The sequence below is a fragment of the Strigops habroptila genome, chromosome 4, assembly GCF_004027225.2.
Source record: "Strigops habroptila isolate Jane chromosome 4, bStrHab1.2.pri, whole genome shotgun sequence".
NCBI lineage: Eukaryota > Metazoa > Chordata > Aves > Psittaciformes > Psittacidae > Strigops > Strigops habroptila.
The window spans coordinates 29,265,307-29,274,106 of record NC_046358.1 but is presented as its reverse complement, the minus strand read 5'-3'; positions in this window follow the sequence as shown (position 1 = coordinate 29,274,106).

Below are 8,800 nucleotides of genomic sequence, written 5' to 3'. Positions count from 1 at the left end.
GAATTAAGAGAAATACAGACAATATATACACTGATATATTTAACATAGAAATATAAGATAAAAGCACAAATATAAACCTTTCGCCTTTTCATTCTTTTTTCCCTCTTTTATACCAAACTATGTTGAGATTGGTCTTCAAATATTTTTAGAAATAATGAAATAACTGATGCATTATAATCCCAGTAGAGGCCTCAACACTGTACCCTCAGGCACTGCTCTGCTATTTCAAGCTCTGAAAGAGTGCAGTGTAATAGACTGAGAAGATCAGAAAGCTTTGTCTTTGTCCTAACTTGATGTCTGAGTCCTCCAGGATCTGCTCAAATGCCCTGAGATTTCTCCTTAGTTCTTTTAAGCATTATTGCAGTGCTGTAAGACAAGACTCTTGAGCTGGGACCATGCTTCATCTCCAGAGGCAAAGAAGCTTTAGGGTAATAATTTCATTGCTTAGGGATTTGGGGGAAGTTTAAGGCATCATTATGCCTGAGGATTTCAAGCTGTATCAGGGACCAGAAGAGCCACTGGCATACATCACAGCAGTTTCCACAACCCAAATCAGCCCACAGCCTCCAGAGCAGTATACATTACAAAGTATTTTCTGCTCTTAGAGCTTTTCCTTTCAACCCTGCCGTCTTTGTTGGGCCTCATAAAGCATCAGTCTTGGAACCACAGCACGGATTGTTCTTGTTTCTGAGTTACTCAGCTCCGGTCCACATGTGCCTTTAGAAATGTACTCTAGGACCAGACCTAGGCCAGGATTTGCCACTGTTTGGCTGGATTTCCAATGATTTTCAAATTGTGACTGATGCAAACTCACTAAAGAAAAAAATCTAGAGGGATCTCATGTAACATGAATAATTAGTTACAGTCATAACAGAACAATTGTTACGCAGTGTGTGTGGCTGTGCATCTGTTTCTATCTTTAAGGTAATCAAACCAACATTAGAAACAAAAATTATATAACAAATAGGTAATGAATATAATAAAAATTTCTCAAGCATAGTCATTCAGATTTTAAATGAATTTCCATAAATTCTGCTCATGCCTTTCCTCCCATCATCAATGAATATTCAAGAAAAAGGTTCATGGTCAAAAACGTTCACAAAAATAACTCGTTTTAATTAAGTGATGCAGAATATTCACAGAAGTGTATTTCCTATTCATAACTGTCAAAACCACACTGGAAACCTTTCTTTAATAACTTTGCCCACTCTAGCAGGACATGGTGACCTTCCGCCTGACCTCTGTGTCCCACCAAAGCTCTTGAGCTTTCTACATGCAGGAACAGGCCTTTCTCACTATTTTCTCTTTGAAATTCTGGTTGATGATACTTCATATCCACAAGAACCTGACTATTTTTAAATATTGTCCTCTGCCTTCTTATTTGTCTGACATTTGGCATCAATGCCCCTTTGTTGAGCAAGATGATTTAAGAAGCTGAAGCAATTGCCCAAAGCAGTGGCCAAAGGGAAAACATGAGCGAGGACTTGACTTCTGAGAGCAAGAATATGTACTGTAAGCAGAGGAAAAACTCAGACTAATGGTTACCTGTGGCAGAAAGCCAGGAGCATGCGGAAGCATTTTTGTGCAAGAAAACTAAGAAAACTGCCTTTTTATTAAATCTTACTGTAGTTGTGGATTTTGTGGATGTCCTTTGTAACTGAAGAGGATCTGTAAAACCCAGTTTCCATGCACAACATGCAACCAAAAGGAATGATACTTCTTGTGTTATCAAAAAACACGGGTAGGTATTAAAAAGCTGATATTTAGCTGATATGTCTGCACCAAAATAAAAAAACCCAACAAATAAACAGGAGAGAGGGGGAGAGGAGAAGAGTGGGGAGGAGAAGAGAGGAGTCAGTGGGGCTGGGATGGGAGGTCAGTGGCCATGCCTGTGGGGTGTCTCTGGAGGGGCTGTCTGCCCTGTCGACTGAGATACTATCGGCGTTTCTGAGCTGAAAAAGCAAATGGAGGAAGGAAGAAAAGCATTCCCAATCTACCTCAAAACACCTGTGAAGTAGTGCTATGCTTCTGCCAACCACGCATCACATCAGAGGCAGGGGATCCGTGTGTAAATGTCACAGAACAGACAGACATGTCTTTGCCTCACTGCCCTCTGTGTTTGCTTAAGGCAGAGGAGGCAGCCCTTCTGGAGGTGCTTTTAACACAGGTTTTAATAATTCAATTCATGTGAGTTTCCTGCTAACGTGAGGGGAAAGAGGACCTGGGCCAGGCTGTGTTGGGGAGACTCATCAGTATGGAAATCACATACTCCCAGTCATCTATTTAAGAAATGTGTCAGTGCCAGGGTGGGAGTACAGTGACTCAGCGCAGGCAGCAGCAGCAGCAGCAGAGGGTACCTGCCACAGCCTCCATCCCCCAAAACCGCCCCTATCTGCTGCCCTCTGCCATCAGAGGCAAAGAGGCATCTCTGGAGAGCCACTGCAGGGTGGACCCACATTACCCCGCTTCTTCCCCAGGCTGTGGAGGAGCCTGCTACAGGCACACTGCAGCACACTGTGGAGGGTGTGGGGGATATGGGGTGCGAGGACAGCTTCCTTGCCTGGGAGAAATGGTGATTTCCAGTTGTGACCTGGAACAAGGTTTGCAATGGGGTCACTTTGTTATTGCGTAGTGCCCAGTCAGCCACCAAGTTGCTAGAACAGGCAGAAGAGATGGGCATGCTGGTGGCTCACACCGAGCCTGAGTGCCAGGGCTGGGGCTGCATTTTTCTTCAGCAGAGGTGGTTGCACGAGGTGCTTCACTAATTGAAACTCCATTGCCAGTTTGTGCAGCTAGGCAGCAGCGGGTTTCAGCAGTCTGCCAAGTCTCACAGCATGGCATGGCACACTGGCGTGGTGAGGCACACTGGCATGGTGCAAGGCCCAGAGAGCCACAACAGCCAGTGTCTTCCCCATCTCTTCTGGGAGACCAGCGCTGGGACATGTCTAGCCACAGCACTGCAGGGTCTCTGGCAGCAGCTCATCGGCAGGGTGTGTGCAGTTCGTAACCCCTTTGGACTCAGTGCTACTGTAAATACAGTAATCGAAGGTGCAGAGCCTCTTTTCCTTCCTTCCTGCACCTTGTAAGGCAAAACGAAGCAGGCACATATGCCAAATATGGGCTTAAATTAAGGGTAAGAAAAACATCTGATTATTAATGTAAAATTATTGTATATATTACCAGGTAGGTCTGGGTCAGTCTTTTGGAGAATGCTACTGAACTTGTACCAGATTAATGGATAGCCACTTAAAATTGGTTTAGATTGTTAGTTTTTCTTCTCCAAAACTATCTTCCAGAGATCACTTATGAAGCTGGAGCAGAAGGCAAGAAATGACCATGCCTGAATGGTTTAGTTATGATATGGCCTACTTGGGGGTGCTCAAGACAGTTTGAGACAAAACAGATTTTAACATTGGTAATGCATATGATTGATTACACTCTGCCTCAAAAATCCTTTGAGGTAGTCAAGTTATTCATATCTAGATGTTGAAACATGGTAAGATTAAGATTGTGTCTCATGTATATAAAAAATTGCAGATTTGCGGGATGAATTACTTTTTTTTTTTCTTTTCCTGAAGAGAAATAACGTGTGAGCAAGAACAATTTTCAGCAGAGAGTTTGTGTTTTGCAAAGTATCATGTGAATCTAGTCTCAGAAATGGCACTGGCTGTAGCAGGCCATCAGTTCAGAGGAGTAAAACAACTAAAGACAGAAAACAAACTAAACCAAACTCAAAACTTTCCTGACTAGCAACAAAAGGACTTCATCAATGTGAAGGAAGTTATGTTTGAAAAATTATTCAGAAAGGCTGCTCAGGAGGGAGCCACTCAAGTACTTCTAGCTGTAGGCTAAGTGGGAGAGCCCTAAGGGTTTATTTGAAGTAACAGTCTCAAGAGTAATGCCATTGCTACCCAGGATAACATTGAATGTAATAATTAACCCATCTATAACCAGTATTTCTCTCCTAATAGAGGAAAGGGGTGGAGAACAGCCTGTCGAGTGTTTGCTTGCTTTGTTGTTGACAACATATCCTTGCAATGGGTACATCTAGAGACAGTACAAGATAGCACTAACTGCAGAGCGGTTGGAAGGAGGGAAAAAAATCACTTGATGGAAAGCTGGGAACATTTATAGCCAAATGGTATTTTTGAATGGAGCTAGGAGGACAATTTTCTTGCCTTTTCACCTATAAATAAATCACTAGAAATAGATTTAAGTGCTGGTGGGACAGTGCAGTCTATTTTTCTGCCTCTCAAAAGGATAACCTGGCTATATGGAGAACTACCACTCTCCTGTATTTTGTTTTAGGCAGACAGTCTCAACAGGTTGCTCAGAAAACAAGTTCGACTGAATAAACTACAGTGAGTACATATTTTGGCCTCAGAGACCAAATTCAAACATCGAGAATTCAGTTGCCAGTACGCAAACCTCCAGACAGATAAACTCCAAAAGTTACTGCCATTGATTGTTTCTCCTGAACTCCATGCAGAGGCCTCACTTTCTTCGAATGGGCTCAGCTCTTTCTGGAAACCAGACATTGTTGAAATGCTACTAAATTTGCTAGTGCTCTTCCAAACCCTGGCTCAAGTTCTCTCTGCCTGAAGTACCCCAACAGCCAGTATTTGTCTGGAGTTAGATGAGGATGAAGCATCTTTTCTTGACTTTGATAAGAAAGGCTGACAGTTAAATAAAACTTACTGATTCGGCCCACCCAAGTATCTCCGCAGAGGAGTTACCACACTCTTGACAACCTGTCAGTGTGGTGTTATGCTCCTTGAGGAGCTGAATGCATGCTAGATGGAAAATGCTCCTAATTTTTCTGCTTGCACCTATGTAACTTTCATGGGAATTTTTCTTAAGCTGACTGCTATTCTTGGTCACACTCTGTCAGCAAAAAGAAAGGTTTGTCCTTGTTGCTGCTGAATACAGACGTCTTTTCTTTGGCCTGAGTCCTGGTTATCAGGGCTCTGCAGCAGAGGAGAGGAAGGGGGAGGGAAGGGGAGCAGAACTTCAGTATTACCAGTTTTGCTTACTGATGCCCAGTATGCTGGAAAGATGGGAGCCAATGCAGCAGGCCACTGTATGTCACCAGGGGTTGCCACATGAGCCACGGATGCTGCAATGAAGCCTGCAATGAAGACACTGCAATGCCACAGTGACGGCTCTTCTGCAACCAGTGGTACCTTTAAGCCACCTGTTGTTTTCTTTGTGAGACCTGCTGGAATGATGTACTTGCATGATTCTCTTTGCAGCAGATCTCTGTTACAAGTCCCCCCTTTAAACACAATAAAGATTCTTTCTACTCTGGCATCTGAAAAGATACAGTTACTTGAAAGCGGGGTGACAGCTCCATGCCTTACAGTGAAACCTGTTTAAGGGTCTGTGCTCTTGCACTCAAACAACAAAATTAAGTAGACTTCTGGTACTCTTTTCCACATTGAGTCTGTATTATTCTAACCACCGTATGTTATCAGTGCTTCCCAACAATGAACGGAGCAAGATAGAGAGTCTTTTTATACAAGAAAAGATGTTTAGCTGAATGTGAACTTTTATTGGAATGCAAGGGATTACCCTTAATTCCTACGTACCTGAAAAAGGTGTGAGCAGACAGGATATAATCTGCAACTGCTCTAGTACCTTTTGTCTTTGATTTTAAATGCAAGGCCATGATTAGAAAGAGGACTGAAATCTGAGCTCTGATTATTATAGGGCCCTTGGGAGTCAACAGTGATAGCCAGCTAAATGTGGTTTCCTCCAAAAAGCATAAGGCAAAAGCCTAACCTCTGTATACAAACAGAGGGATCTGAACAACAGATCAATTTGTTCTGAGTATGGCACCAAACAAGAATGCAGTTTGGAATCTGTGATTTTGGGGAAGAATCAGGAAAGAAGTAAAAAAAAAGAAGTATGGTTCTTGATGAAGAGATTCCTAGTGATAAACAGGATGTGTTCTTAATGTCATGTGGGCTACCAACCTGAATGTGGCCTGGATGGAATTGCATCACCTGTGCTAATTGGGAGACAAGATTAAATAGCTTTAATAAGCTCATTGGCTTTTACAAATGTTGTGATAGCTGGCTGGTGTTGTTCCTGTGATGAACAGGATAGGCAAAGGAATGCCTAACTCCAGAACAACAGAAGAGTTGTTCTGCCCCAGGAGCAGTCAGCAATTGTTATCAGATAGTATCCTGATTTTAAATATTTTATTTTGACTCTTTTGTTCTTCCATGAAAATAATTGTAAGATGATGGACTGTCATCAAAATTAGGAAATAGGCACTGATCACTGAAGAAGCTGTGGTTTAGCTGCCATTAAGATGTGGTGGACAGTTAACTGAACTGAACTTTTGCCTAATGCCAAGAGCTGGTATCTAGCATTTAAATGTTTTTCCATTTAAAAAAAAACTAAACAAACATCAAACATGCAAGCAATCCTTAGGTTAAGGAAAAAAACGTATATATTTGGCTTTTACAGCACAAGTACCTTAGTGGAATATAGTTGCCAGTTGTCCTTGTTTAGACTTTGTTATCTTTTATATCTAAAACAGAAAGCACAAAAACCTCTTGCAATGAAAGAATGACTCTGTGCATCCTGAACTTCCCTATTTGGCAAAGATGTAAATTTAAACATGTGAGGAAAAATAGAAGCAGAGAAATAGAGCTGTAAAGTGGCATGGGCAGGGGATGATTAGGACTCACTGAAGCCAGAATCTCCTGATTTGTGAGACTAAATCTTCTCTGATAGCAAGCCAAAGATGAAATTTTTAAACTTAGGTTTCTGAAAATTACTAAAGAATCAGTTCTGCCCGCCCAGCTTGAGAAAGAAGTTGAAAATTAATCTGGATATGAAAGGATAGCTTACAAGAAGTCTGTTTTCAGAAGTGGCTAAAGTATCTTTGATGAGAAAATCACTTTCTAATTCTTGAGCCTTCTGCTATATATAGATATCTAAGAGGATGACTTTTGCAGATGTACTCAGCAAAGCCATCCATGAAGTTAATAAGAATGCAATGTTGGTGAATTTTGTCTTTTTTAAGACAAAGATTTAGCTTTCATAATCACGGAGGAAGAAAATGGAGAGAGGAAAGATGAAAGCTCAGAACCCAGGAAATAACATAAAAATATTTTTATTTGTCAAATTTTATGATCTTAAGGTAAACTGTGTGATTTGCAGAGAGCCCAGTTCATGATTAATTCCCCTCTCCCCCCGCCAAGTTCAGAATCAAATCTAATATTAGGATTTGAGAGTTGACTGTTTTGACCAGAAAATAATTGTGGTAATTTTGGTGCCTTTTGAGCTAGTACAAACCACTGTTTTGTATCTTTTTCTGAAAAATATTTATAATAGTTGAAAACAATATAGCTTGAGTTTTGGTAGGATGGTAACAATACTGGCATAGAATCATAGAATAGTTAGAGTTACACCACTGAAGTTCAGCACAAGAGTGCCATTTTACCCTAGCCCCTTCATCAAACCCTGACAAGTTTTGCTTTTGCTATTATAGGACACATTTGGCAAGCTAATAAACTTAGACGTCAGCTGGATTTCCTAAGTAAAAGAAGGTTGAGACAGGTAGGTGTCTGTCTTTCAATTCACCCTGTCTAGCTTTTTAATCCATGCCCAACCGTAGCCAGTGTGACATGATTGAAATTGAATTTAAATATTGTAAATTCCCTGCTTGATTTTTCATGCATGTAGAGGGAAGAAACACTGGTAACATCTCCACTGAGAAGGATTACATTGTGAAGCCTCTGTCTTTATACACCAGAGAATTTGCACAAGAAAAAGCAACCACGAACTTCCTGCAATTTGAGCTAGCTTTGCTCAGAGTTTGTGCCTGTTAGGCATAATATACACCAACCATGAGGCACAAACCCCTACGAAATTATGCTTATTTCTTGTGTTATAGAACTGCTCTCTTAGTTTTGAGTGGTAAAGCAAAAATCACAGTTACGTTCTCCTCTAACAAAGGAGTTGTTCAGATAATGTTTGCAAAGTTGTGTTTGAGGAGTAATTGCTGGTGTAAATAGATCAGGACATGGGCAAGAACCCCAACAGAGACAGGAGCCTGGGCTGCAGGGGGGTTGGGAGCATGCTGAAGGACCTTGTTGAAAAAAGATGGGAGAGCATGGAGAAGGAGAGGCAAGAAAATGAGGTAATGACTGTAATGAAATAAGGAATAAATATAGATGCCCAAGAAAAGAAACAAAATATTCTGCAAAGAGACAGAGTTAATGAAATCCTTTAGATGTGTGTTCTCCAGTTGAATTCTCTAGTATAAAAATTTCCAGTGCAACCTCTTACAATTTTTTCCCAGCAGCTGGGAATCCACAGCATGTCTTTCCTGGGTGGGTTCCCTGTGTCTGAACAAGGGCCAAGCTTCAGATTCAGCACTTCTTGGTGGGAGAACTAACAAGGTCTAAGAGGGGATTGACAGGAATTGGTAGTGTATTAGTCTTGGTTTGTGTTGAGCAGGTAATTTATATCTAGTCACTGGATGGCTTGGACATCTTTCTGTAGACCACACCTCACATGAAGTCTTTCTCTGCAGTGGTGCCTAAGGTAGCTGTGAAAATGCGTGTTCTTACTTCACTCATTTTGCCCGCTAATACCAGACCATCCACACCCAGACATGTTCAGCCAAGGAAGAAAATCTAAAAAAAAAAATTTAGATAATAATAATTCTTATTACAATAATTAAATAAATATTAAAATACTAAAATAATTTAAAAATATTTATACCTATCACACTGGTTTTGTCTTATGCTGCTACAGTAATCGTCAAATTCTCAAGGACACA